General features: G+C 52.9%; 1 protein-coding gene across 19 annotated transcripts in view; it reads left to right on the top strand.

Annotated features, from left to right (window-relative positions):
• Positions 1-12,640, top strand: part of ATP2B2 (ATPase plasma membrane Ca2+ transporting 2) — a 381,296-nt gene that overhangs the window by 238,478 nt on the left and 130,178 nt on the right. The window lies entirely within an intron of this gene.

The following is a 12,640-nucleotide window of genomic DNA, read 5'->3' as shown; positions in this document are numbered from 1 at the left end:
CGGCACCATACCAGACCTCCCTGTCCTTCACTGTCTTCCAGAGTTTGCTCAAACTCATGTCCGTTGAGTCAATGATACCATCCAACTATCTTATCCTCTGTCGTCCCCTTCTCCTCCTGCCCTTAATCTTTCCCAGCATCAGGTCTATTCCAATGAGTAGGCTCTTCGCATCAGGGGGACAAAGTATTGGAACTTCTGCTTCAGCATCAGTCCTCCAATAAATATTCAGGGCTAATTTCCTTTAGTATTGGCTGGTTTCATCTCTTTGCTATCCAAGGAACTCTCAAGAGTCTTCTCCAGCACCACGATTCAAAAGCATCATTTCTTTGGTGCTCAGCTTTCTTTATGGTCCAACTCTTACATCCGTACATGACTACTGGAAAAACCATAGCTTTGATTATACGGACCTTTTTTTGTCAGCAAACTGATGTCTCTGCTTTTTGATACACTGTCTAGGTTTGTCATAGCTTTGCTTCCAAGGAGTAAGTGTCTTTTAATTTCGTGGATGCAGTCACCATCCACAGTGATTTTGGAGCCCAATGAGATGATGTGTATAAAATACTTAGCACAGAGCTTGGCACATAGAAAATGCTGCATAAATGCTAATTTATCATGATTATTTGTAAGAAATTGTGCAGGCACCATGCTGCACAGGGGGAGAACACCACCAACTTTTCTGAGAACAGGGCTGTGTCCTATTCCTCACCATCCACGTCACATCTCACAGGTCCAGGCACATAGCGGACCCAGAGCAAAAGTTTGCTAAATGAGTGGAAGTGAGAAATGAACTGTTTGCCCCCAAATCCCCTGCTGCTCAGCAAACTGATTGCTGCGACATCGGCTTTAAACTTCTTCTATAATTCTGGGTGCTTCTTAGAATCTGTTATGTTTGGCTGCATCATCCGCAAAGTTGCCAAAGTGGGTTTGAAGTCCCTCTGTGGATTTTCAGTCTCTGCCCTGTGTTTGCTGTGGGGGTAGGGCAGGGAGATGCATGGCTAATTCAGGTGGACTTGAACTGCAGGGCAGACAGCTAGCAGAGCAGTGGGAACCTGAGAGCAAGCACGGCCTTGCACTTTGTACCCTGGGGGCCTCCCCTGCCTCACCACCACCCCAGCACTGTGTCTTAGGGGCCTGTGTAAGAACTTGCTTGTCTTCTTGAGCCTCAGTCTCCTCATCTTTAAAATGGGCAGCCTGCTTCCTCTGCCCCAGGGTCATGGGTGAGACCAAGGGGGTTGTACGATGAAGAACTCCTTCCAGCAACAGTCCTGAATTATAAAATAGTGATGCTATCCATGGAAAAGGGCTGGGCTGGTGCCTCCCCAGGCCTCCCATTTGTCAGCAGACCCACATTGGGTGGCCGCCAGCCCCCAGGCCCGGGGGCGGTTTCTAACAGCAGGTGACGCGGCCAGGCTGGCGGCTCCAGGATTTCACCCTTGACTTCTTCCAAACACAGGAAGGGACTGCCATCTGCTTACCAGCCCCTCATACTCAGCCTGCCGGGTCAGCCAAAGACCCTGCCTTGCACCTGTCAGCAATGGAATGGACCAGAATCCCACTGGGGATTTCCTTACAGATGCTGAAGTTGGCCAAGCCTAGGGGCCTCCTCCCAGCCCTCAGCCCGCAGCCCACCTGGAGGCCAGGCACTGTATCCTCCTCCTTGAGGCAGGGGAACAGGGTGGTCCTGGCTTTCTCTCTCCTGCAGAACAACACATTCCACTCCTGTGACATCCACTGGGTCCAGGTCTGGGAATCTGTTGCATGCCAAGGTCAAGAGTATAGCCTTGGGAGTCAGACCCTAGTGCAAAACCCAGTGTGACCTTGGCCAGACACCCCACCATCTGAACCTCAGTGTCCTCCTCTGTAGAGGAAAGAAAATCAGAATTCTGACCTTGGGGGCTGTTGTGGGTGTGAACAAGGTTGTGCATAGAAAAAATTAAATATAAAGAGCAGCACTCACTTGTAATAAAATTAGGCTTCCCTGGTGGCTCAGATGGTAAAGAATCCACCTGCAGTGCAGGAGACCCACGTTCAATCCCTGGGTCAGGAAGATCCCCTAAAGGAAGAAATGGCCACCCGATCCAGTATTCTTGCCTGGAGAATCCCATGGATGGGCTGTAGGCCATGGGGTCACAAAGAGTCAGACATGACTGGCACACACATGATTCCTTCCATTGCTGTTACTGCTGCTCTGATGCCATGATTACTGTGACCACCTCCCCACCAGGGAGGTGATCTCATTTCCTCTAGTTGGGCTGCAGGAGCCATCCTTCCTGGAGGCACCATCCAGGGCCAGGCACACAGTAGGTTCTCAGTGCATGCTCTCTGCCTTTGTGTTCAAAAGCAAGCCCCTGTGGAAGGAGTGGATGAGCCCAGGTCCCAGGCACTCTGGTTCTCTGTTTCTGAGGTCAAGCTGCGGGTTTCTGTGGTCAGTCAGCAAGCCTCTGTTAGACACTGACCCTGTCAGATACCCTGGGGACCCGGAGAGGGGTGGACATAGTCCCCTGGTGTGAACGGTCAAGCCTGGTGGAGGGATCAACTGATTCTGCCTGGAGAGTGGGCTCAGCATAGTGTTCACTGAGGAGGGGGCTCTCTTGAGTGGGGCCCTGCAGGGTGAATAGGAGTCTAGCAGACGGAGAAGAAGCAAGTGGGAGGGAAGAGCTTGTGCTAAACCAGGATGGATTTTTCACACGGCAGCATTGAGTTGATTTTTTTTATTTTTTAAAGCAGAAAGTTTCCCCACCCCCATAGATGTCCCAGGGTCCAGAGATGACTCTGGCCAAGCTGAAGGCAAACATGCCCCTTGGGGAGCGGATTCCAGAACCACAGAGGGCCCCCTCCCTGGGCCTGATCCAGTGTCCAAGACTTAGCACAAGCCGGCACGCGAGGGTCTCTTAGACGCCGTCTAGTCTGACCTCCTCATTTTACAGATGGAGAAACTCAGCTTCAAAGAGGTAAGACCAGTGGCACAGTTTCAGCTAAGGGCAGACCTCCCGCGGCCCATCCACCATGGCTGGGGTGACCAGCCCTGGAGCTGTATGTTCTGTGCAGGATTCTGAGCCCCTAGGTTCCCCCCAGAGACGTCACTCTCTGCCGGGCCCCCCACCACAGGCCCCTGTGTCTTTCTCCTCTTTATTCGTGAAATATAAATAATTGGTGGATCCTTTGTGAACTTCAAGCTGGAAAGCATTTTATGACCGCTCTTATGTAAATGGCATTTTGTGGTCACTGTCATTTTGTTCAGGGCAAGCCCTAATGGCAGAGTTCCCTGAGAGGTAAAGTCATCTGGTGACGTGCTGTGGGGTTCAGAGGTTCAGGGCCACCTTGCAGTTGGCTGTGGAGGCAGTGACAAGGCCTCTGCTACAGCCTGGCCTTCTGTTCTGTTCTGGAGCCTTTGTGGGTGCCCCCTCTCACCACCCACCCATCTCCCAAGCTGGGAGGCTAAGGTAATCTCAAGGTAGTAATAAAACTCTTTGCCATGACTCATGACTCCCTAACAGCCCCTTATACCTAAAGTCTTGTTTTTTCCAAAATGCACACATTTCTGCACGTCCCAGCACAGCCCGCACTCAGACATGTTAAAGCAAGTTTATACACACCGAGATGCAGCCCACATGTGTGCTCCCCCTCCCTGACATACATGGACACACGCCTGTGTGTACATTCAGGATTGCATGGCCAGTCACACAGTCTGCCCTGGCACACACACAGATACGCTCCCACAGTTATGAATATCCAAAGGAGAAGAGGGAGCGGGGTTACTGTGTGTGAGTCCATTAACCGTGAAACAGACAAACAAAGAATGTTAGCAAGATTTCAGCTCAACCGAAAGAATTTAGGAATTACCAGCATTGGTGGTGTTGCGTCACTAAATCGAATCAGTCTCTTTGTGACCCCCACGGACTGTAGTCCATTGGCTCCTCTGTCCATGGGATTTCCCAGATAAGAATACTGGAATGGGTTGCCATTTCCTCCTGCGGGGAATTTTTCCCGACCCAAGGATCGAACCTGGGTCTCCTGGTTGGCAGGTGGGTTCTTTCCTACTGAGCCATGCGGGAAGCCCCAGCTGGAAGGAGAGAGTGAAACCCCTGTCGAGGGAGGCACGCGAGCACAAGCAGGACTTTACATAGGTGCTATGGAGGGGCTTGGGTGTCACAGGGATTTTGACTGCTGAGGGCCCTCTGGTGTCTGGATTCAAGTAAGCCTGGGGAATCAGAGCCTCTTTCGGCTTTCGCTCGAGGTTTACAAACAGTGGCTTCCCAGGTGGCTCGGTGGTAAGGAATCTGCCTGCAAGGCAGGAGACACGGGTTTTGCAGGTTTGATCCCTGGGTTAGGAAGAGCCCCTGGAGAAGGAAATGGCAACCCATTCCAGTACTCTTGTCTGGGAAATCGCATGGACAGAGGAGCCTGGCAGACTGCAGTCCATGGGGTCACAAAGAGTCAGACACGACTGAGCTGCTGAACAACAACCTCTTCTGGGGAGCGGCTTCCTGGAGTGGGGAGTCCAGGATGTGGTGGACAAGAACCGGCTCTGAGCAGGTCTGATGTCATTGGGGTCTGTGAACCCCCTCTAAAGATGCACACGTAGAAGCCCCCCCAAAAAACCCGGCACCTGTTTCATGCCAGGCCTGACCCTGGAGAGGGAGAGAGAGGCGGCAGCTCTGGGCTGGTCAGTCGGTTGTAACAAGGAGTCTGGGGAAAGGAAGGCCCTGATTAGCAGTAGGTGGCAGGGACTGAAGTGTCTAGAGAGGCAGGGAGTGAGTGAGGGGGCCTGGAGAAAGCTTCCGGGACTTGGAGTTGTACGCGATTTGAACATGAGTTTTGACTGCATCTGAGACCCCAAACGTAAACTGCCCTGCGGTACACCCCACAGAAAGCAGGCCCTAGAGGCAGTGTGACATGAGGCCTGGAATCTAGGAGACATTAGTACCTCCAGGAGTCCCTGTATCCCTCCTTTTCTGGGAGGCTTCCAGAGCCATGGGGAACCCCAGCAGAGAGGGGAAGGGCAGCCATGGCTGGAGGAGGACCTTTGGAAAGCAGATTCATGGTGATGGGAGTGCTGGGCCATGCCCAGGGAAAAGGAAGTAGACAGAGCCCCTCACCCCCACCACTGCCAGGTAGCCTCATCACCAGACTTGGGAGGAGGAGGAGAGCCCCTGCAAGGCTGGGAAATCAGAGGGGGCAGAGCCATCGGGGGCCGTCGTGAGAAGTCTGCCTAGGTGGGTACTTCCAGGGTCCAAGGATTGGGGTCTCCTGGGGCCTTGGGAGCACTTTAGATTTTGAGCTCTTAAACTTTCTGGCAGGACTTGAACTTCCTTGAGAAGCTGGAAGGGTCAGGCTGCGGTTCAGGGCTGGTTCTTTGCAAGATATGGGGAGGAGGTGTTTTCAAGGAGTCCCTTAGGCCTCCTGGCCAGCTCCTGGGACTGGAGATGGACTAGCACTCAGGGAAAATCCTGCACAAACATGAAGGTGAGGCACATCCCTGGAACATTAGAGAGGGCTGTTTCAGGGGGTGAAAGCCCTGGCAGAGGCCTTGGGCCTGAACCTGGCTCTGCCAACACCTGCTCTGTGGCCTTGGGCCAGTGTCTTCCATTCAGGGTTTCTGTTTCCTCATCTAGAAATCGCTATCATTCCTGTTGATTGTGTGTCTCTCGCTGGCCAGGCCCTGGCCTGAACCCTGTACCCGGTATCAACTCATGCTATCTCCTTAGCCACCCTGCAAGGTAGGGACGATTATTGTGTCCATTTTACAGATGTGGCAACTGAGGCCAGAGAGCTGCCCTGATTTACCCATGATCACTCAGGGCTGGCAGATTGAGGGTGCTCACCCAGATCTCTCTTACTCTCTTGTTTAGTGACAAGGGGCTGGGAAAAGAGTAGTTGTTCAGTTGCTGAGTCGTGTCCGACTCTGAAACCCCCTGGACTGCACCACACCAGGCTTCCCTGTCCTTCACTATCTCCCAGAGTTTGCTCAAACTCATGTGCATCGAGTCAGTGATGCCATCCAACCATCTCATCCTCTGTCGCCCCCTTCTCCTCCTGCCCTCAGTCTTTCCCAGCATCAAGGTGTTTGCCATTGAGTCAGCTCTTTGGATCACGTGGCCAAAGTATTGTAGCTTCAGCTTCCATCAGTTCTTCCAACGAATATTCAGGGTTGAGTTCCTTTAGCATTGACCAGTTGGATCTTCTTGCAGTCCAAAGGACTCTCAAGAATCTTTTCCAGCACCACAGTTCGAAAGAATCAATTATTTGGTGCTCAGCCTCAAACAAAGGGGTTCTGACCCGGCTAGGTTGTGAGTCCAGTGAAAAGTGGTTAAAGACTCTATGGATGGAAGGAGAAGCTTCCTGGGAGTGGAAGGAAATTCCCTAGAGAAGATGGCACTAGGGATTGTGGGCATAGGGACCGAGACATGGGGTCGAAGGTGACAGGCGAAGAAGAGCGGTGTTCCGAGTGGGAATGCCAGGCGGCACACCCCCGCCTAGCCTCCTTGCGTTCACTTCAGGGCCGCACCTCGGCAGCAGGCCCGAGGCTCTGCAATAGCTTCCATGAGGCTGGGGTCCCCCGGGCCCGCGTCCCTGGGGAGGCTGCATTCGCATCTGTCTCTGTGCAGATGGCTGGTGAGCGCAACTCGCGGCCCCCACCCCCACCCGCACCCCCTTCTGTCGCCGGGACCGGCTGCGCAGGGGAGCGTTATTTTTAGAAGCAGCACCATCTGTTCAAGGTGCCGGGCAGATTCTGTTTGTCTCCGCAGTGGCCGGGACAGCCATGCTGTGTCAGGGGAAGGGCTGCAGAGCCAACCTGCCCTGTGCGGGAGCCAAAGAGAGGCCGCGGGCGCACGAGGCACGGGATTCTGGGGTCTGGGGTCTGGACCACCAGGGCCATGGCTCTGGGGCCAGGGCAGTCAGCGTGGAGGACAGGCTAGGTGTGGGGGTGCCCTGTGTTCCCAGCACCCCACCAGGTCCCTGGGCCTGAGCCTGGATCTACCTCCTGACGGATTCTGAGTGCCCTGCCCTGACCTTACCCCTGCCCTCCAGCTTTGGGTAGAGAACAGAGACGCATGGGGGTGGAGGACAGTATGAGGGCCAGACCGCGAGGATCCCTGGTGGGATGTAACACTGGGCGTGGCCGAAGACGCGGACCTGACCGTGTGCTCCACAGGGGCGGAGGCGTCTCCCCACTGGACCCGGGACGCCCCAGCGTGTCCCGCTGCCTTTGCCACCACCTGCCCAGCTTCTGAGTCATCGCAGAAGGGACTTAGGCAAGGCTTCTGATGGCACATTGCTTGGGCTCAAATCCAACGGTGATGTGACCCTAGACAACTTCCTTAACCTGGCAAAGCCTCCATTTGCCCGTCTGTGAAATGGGATACTGGAGTATCTGCTTCCCAAGTCTTAGGTGCCAATTTGCCAGCTTGCTGGCTGTAACGCTTCCCCCCTTCCCCCGACTGCATTCAGCATCCACTTGTGCGACCACTCAGCCGACCAGTTTCCACTTTCCAAATGCAGACTGCACCCCAGATCTGTTGTCTTTCCAGGCAGGTTGTTTCCTCAGCCACGGAACCAGCACTGGTGGAAACAGGTCTTGTGCTGGGTGCTAGGGAAGCTCTGTTCTCAGGGAGTTTAATCTAGTAGGGGAGGCAAGCTGGCAGAACCCACCCCAAGACTGAGGGTGGAGGGTGCAAAATCAAGGAATGAGCCACATGTGATGGGCTGGAAGAGGGAAGGGGGGTTCAAATGTTTAACAGAGGCATTAGAGAATGCCTGACAATGCGGGAGCCTCAGAAAACGTGGTTTGATCTCTGGGTTGGGAAGATCTCTTGGAGAAGGAAATGGCAACCCACTCTGTATTCTTGCCTGGGAAATCCCATGGACAAAGGAGCCTGGCGGGCTACAGTCAGTGGGGTTGCAGAGAGTCAGACACGACTGAGCAACTGAACAAGTGATACATCACAGCGAAGTTAGCGTTAAGGCTGGACCTTAGAGAGGAAGGGATGTTTTTGTTATTGTTGTCCTTTTTAAAAAACTGGCTTTTGATGTGGACCATTTTTTAAGTCTTTATTGAATTTGTTACACTATTGCTTCTGTTTTATGTGTGGGGTGTTTTGGCCACAAGACATGTGGGATCTTAACTCCCTGACCAGGGATGGAACCCACACCCCCTGCGTTGGAAGGCAGAGTCTTAACCACCAGACTGCCAGAGAAGTCCCTGCAAGGAAGGTTTTGAATAGTGGCGAAGTGGGTGTAGACAATCCTGGAGAGAGGAGACAGTGTGTACAGAGGGTGGTGGCGGGGAGGAGGAGGAGCACATGTTTGTTGTTTAGGAAACGCAAGGAGTTCACTCACACCAGAGCCCAGGGAAGTTGGCTCTGAGCCAGTGAAGCAGGATCTTGGATGCAGTGGTCGTGAAAATGTTTTGTTTTGTTTTTTTTAAACAGGCACCAAGGAGCCAGTGATGTTTTTAATGCAAAGCATGGCATGCTCAAATCTGAAAGGTTTTAGAGTCAGACAGGTCCCAACTCTACTCCTGGCTCAGCCGCTCATTAACTATGTGACCTGGACATGGTGTTATTTCACCTCTTTGAGTCTTGGTTTCCTCATCTGTAAACTAGGCATAAGAATGCCTCCGTCATGGGCTTATTGTGGAATCAGATGTTTTCAGAGCCGTTCAGTAAGTAGGAGTCCCTCCCAGCATCACACTGGGGACTGTGAAGGGGGTGAGGAGCCAGTCAAGAGGCTGTGAATGAGGAACCCGAGCAGGGTCAGGAGCCCAGGCCAGGGAGGAAGATGATGAAGCCTGAGCTCTTACCCCACCGCCCCCTGGCTCGGGCACCTGATTGAGTACAAAGAGGGAACAGAGTCAAGAGCAACCCTAATGGTCCAACTCCTGACTCGATGGACATGAGTTTGAGCCAGCTTCGGGAGTTGGTGATGGACAGGGAAGCCTGGCGTGCTGCAGTCCATGGGGTAGCAAATAGTCGGACACGACTGAGCAACTGAATGGAGTGAACTGAATGGTCCAACCCTGGGGGGATGCTTTTTATTGACACAGAGGTCACAGAAGGATGGGGACATTTGGGAGAGTCTGAGAGCCTGGACGACCTTCAGAGGTGACATTTGGTAGTCATGGGGAGTTTGGTTCTAGAGCTTAGGAGAAAGGGCCGGGTGGAAATGTCAGTTTGGGAACCACTCACGTTAGGATGCAAGTTGATGTCAGTTGGGTGGCTTTGCCAGGGAGAGGTGAGGCATTAAGGGGGTCAAGGGCAGGACTGTGGGAAAAGCCCAGAGTTCGCCCAGAACAGAGAAGTGGTATGGACCCCTGGGCAGAATTGTTCAGAGAAGCTATCATAGAGTGGGAAGAAGGGATCGGGTCATCAGGTGTGAGCAAGAGTGTAGAGACAGAAGGACCCTGGAGTGGCTGGTGGGAGTCATTCCCAGAAGATCCTACCGCCTAACCCAGTAGAATGTGACATTTGAGAAAGCAGGAGCTGGAGGTGATTTTGAGCCATAGACTGGGTTACAAGAGCAAGACAGGAGTCTAGAACCCAGAACCAGTGGAATGTTGGCTACAAGAGGAAGAAAGCCCCAAAGAAGGACTGCAATGGAATCCCCTCGAACTCTAGGGCAGTGGTTCTGCCTGTTTAAAAATTCCCAGCCCCAGTACCAGAGGTTGACTCATTTCTGCAGGCCTGAGCCTGGAACTCTATGTTTCAGCCAATCCCCAGGTGATGCCTGGGCAACCACACTTTGAGCAGCCCTGCCCTGGGGTCCTGAGCTCCACTCAGAGAAGCGTTTATCAAGAGAGGAAGGAGAGGAAACTCCTGCTCCTACTCTCGGCTCCTCCTCTGGCTTCCAGGCCTTCTGATCCATTGCCTTTAGGTCTGAGGCCAAGTCAGCGTCCAGACAGAGATCGCTAGCTATCCACCAAGGAGTCACGGAGGGAGGTGACCTGGGGTGGAGCATGAAAGGCAATGGGTGCACAGCCCAGAAGACTCACTTCAGTAGTGAGAAATAAAATCTGAAAAACATTTTCAACACATACAAATACCAACACATACAAATACCACCTCCTGCCAGTGCCCGCATCAGCCTGACTCCCCTCCTCCTCTGAATCTGGGTATCCTGCTTTTCTGCCTTTCCCTATTTTCTATTTAGTTCTATTTCTTGGCCTCTGTGTGCTCAGGCTGCATAGAATGACTTTTCCTCAAGCCTTATCTGCCTGCTTCCCTGATTTGGACCCCAAAGAACTTAGCGATTCAAAAGTAGTCTCCCAACTTAAACTAATTCTTTGGCACTTCTGTGGGTGAATTTTCCTTCCCCATCCCATGGAGGAATGAATTTTATAAACTCAGACACACTGAGTTGCAGCCACGTAAATACAGCAGGAACCAGAGGGAAAGGATAAAGCACAGAACAAGAGAATGGATCAGTAAAGGTGGGGTTTCTGGCATTGGTGACAGATGGCACTGATGGGTCAAAGTGAGTCTTCTCTATAATCATGCAGTTGGCCCCAAACGACTTTTGCTTAGTCCCATTTTCTTGGCTCAAGCCTACTCACAGGGACACCCCATTGCCTGACAACCTGGCTTTGAGCGACAGCACCAAATACCTGGGGTCAGCTACCCATGCTTGATCACAGAACTCATGAAAAATGCCCTGTGCCCTCCCTACTCCACCCACACCCAGCTCCTCAGACTTCCCAAGCCTGTGCTCTGTCAGTCAGCACTGCTATCCTGGATAGCTCTAGGGGCACTTATAACCCTTTGCCCTATGTCAGCACCACAGAACACGGACAGCTCCTTGACACGCGGTCCCTATACACACCCCAGATCCCAAATCAGTACTGTGGCCTTGGGGACAGCTCCCAGTGGAGACAGTTCCCCAGTGCCTGTTTCTTTGTCCTCCCCAGGGGGGCTGTCAGCACCACAACCACATGGACAGCACTCACGCCCAGCCTCTGCTGGTCAGCCGGCAAGGGGAGAGAGGGGGCCCTACGGTTATCAGGTTCCCTGGCCTTAGCTACCCAATCCCTCCCTAGCACCCACCTGCATCCATCCATCAGCACGTCATCCCTGGAGACGGTTCCCTGAGCCCCAAGGACCCAGTGACCTGTTGTTTATGGTCAGAGCACTGACATGGCAGAACCCCGTGTATCATTACAGAGATCAGAAAAACAGGCAGGAGCCTGGTCTGGTGGAAAGAAGGATGTAACTGGGCCCTTAAGAGTTTCTGTGTGCATGTGTCTGAGAACTGACTGCCTCCCGCCCCCAAACCAAAGACCTCATGCAGTCCCTGCAGTCTTCCTGTTTCCTCCTCTGTAAAATAAGAGTGTGGCAGTACCTGTGTCATAGGGTTGTCGTGAAGGATTAAATGAGATAACAAAGGTGGAGTGGATGCAATGGTGCTGGACACATGTGATCCAAGTGTCCCCCTTATTGTTTGTTTGTTTGTTCTTGTCCTTTCAGCCCTCCGCTTGTAATCTGTGAGGACAAAGCTGGGGGCAGGAGAGAGGGAGGCAGATGAAGCCCGAAGGGGATGGTGTCACTCCAGCTAGTTAGGATCTGGAGGCTGGGGACAGCCAGGGAAGTCAGTGCACCTGTAGGGAGAGTTGGGCAGGGTGAGAGATGAGACTGGGGAAGCGGCCAAGACATTTGACTGAAACCAGAGGACACTGTGGGCTTTGCAGGTGGCCCTAGCGGTAAAGAGCTCTCCTGCCAGTGCAGGAGACGTGAGACTCGGGTTCGATCTCTGGGTCAGAAAGCTCCCCTGGAGGAGGGCACAGCAACCCACTCCAGTATTCTTGCCTGGAGAATCCTATGGACAGAGGAGCCTGACAGGCCACAGTCCGTGGGGTCATAACGAGCTGGAAATGACTGAGTGACTTAGTATGCACACACGCACGCAGAGGATGCTGAACAGAGTAGCTGATCCATCTTAGGCCGAGCCCTCGAACTGCATGTACCCTCTCTTGGAGGTAAGATGAGGTCTCTCCCAACACTTTTCTGCCTCAGCTAAGCTTTCTTACCTCTATCTGCTGATGATTTTACTGTTTTTCCTTCATCAGAAAACCCTCCTAAGTTTTTTTTTAAACTTTACTGTTTTTCTTTCATCAGAAAACCCTCCAAGTTTTTTTTTTTTTTTAAGGGAAGGTGTATAACAGGGAGCACATAAAGGGTACGAATCTTGGAAGGCAGGCACTTCCATGCAGAGGCCAGTGGGTGTCAAAGGCACCAGGTGAATTCTTGTCTGCTTGTGATCCCTAGGTTCTAGGATGTTTCTCCTTCCTCCAGCCTCCAGCCAAGCAGGACTTGGCTTAGAGCTAGGATGATGTTCCTGCTGGGCACAGCAGGGCAGCAAGAGGCTCAGGAAGTGCCTCTGTCCTGAGCAGCAAGTATCTGGTGATGGGAGAATCCTTGAGGATGGTGCTAAAGTGGCTCTCTGAGACTGAGATCTGTCCAATCCCCCCTCACTTTATAGGGAAGGAAACTGAGGCACAGGGAAGAAGGCAGTGGTCTGAGGCTATTCTGTGAGTTGGTGAAAGGCAATGGGACACAGAGGCTTTGGACTCAAGCAGGCACCCATCTGTAAGGCACTGGCCGTCTGTAACCCTCCGAGCCCAGCTCTCTCTCCTGGAAGGTGGGAACAG

The sequence above is a fragment of the Bos taurus genome, chromosome 22 (assembly GCF_002263795.3).
Source record: "Bos taurus isolate L1 Dominette 01449 registration number 42190680 breed Hereford chromosome 22, ARS-UCD2.0, whole genome shotgun sequence".
Taxonomy (NCBI): Eukaryota; Metazoa; Chordata; class Mammalia; order Artiodactyla; family Bovidae; genus Bos; species Bos taurus.
Note: the sequence above shows the minus strand (reverse complement) of the source record. Positions and strands in the feature narration are given on the sequence as shown.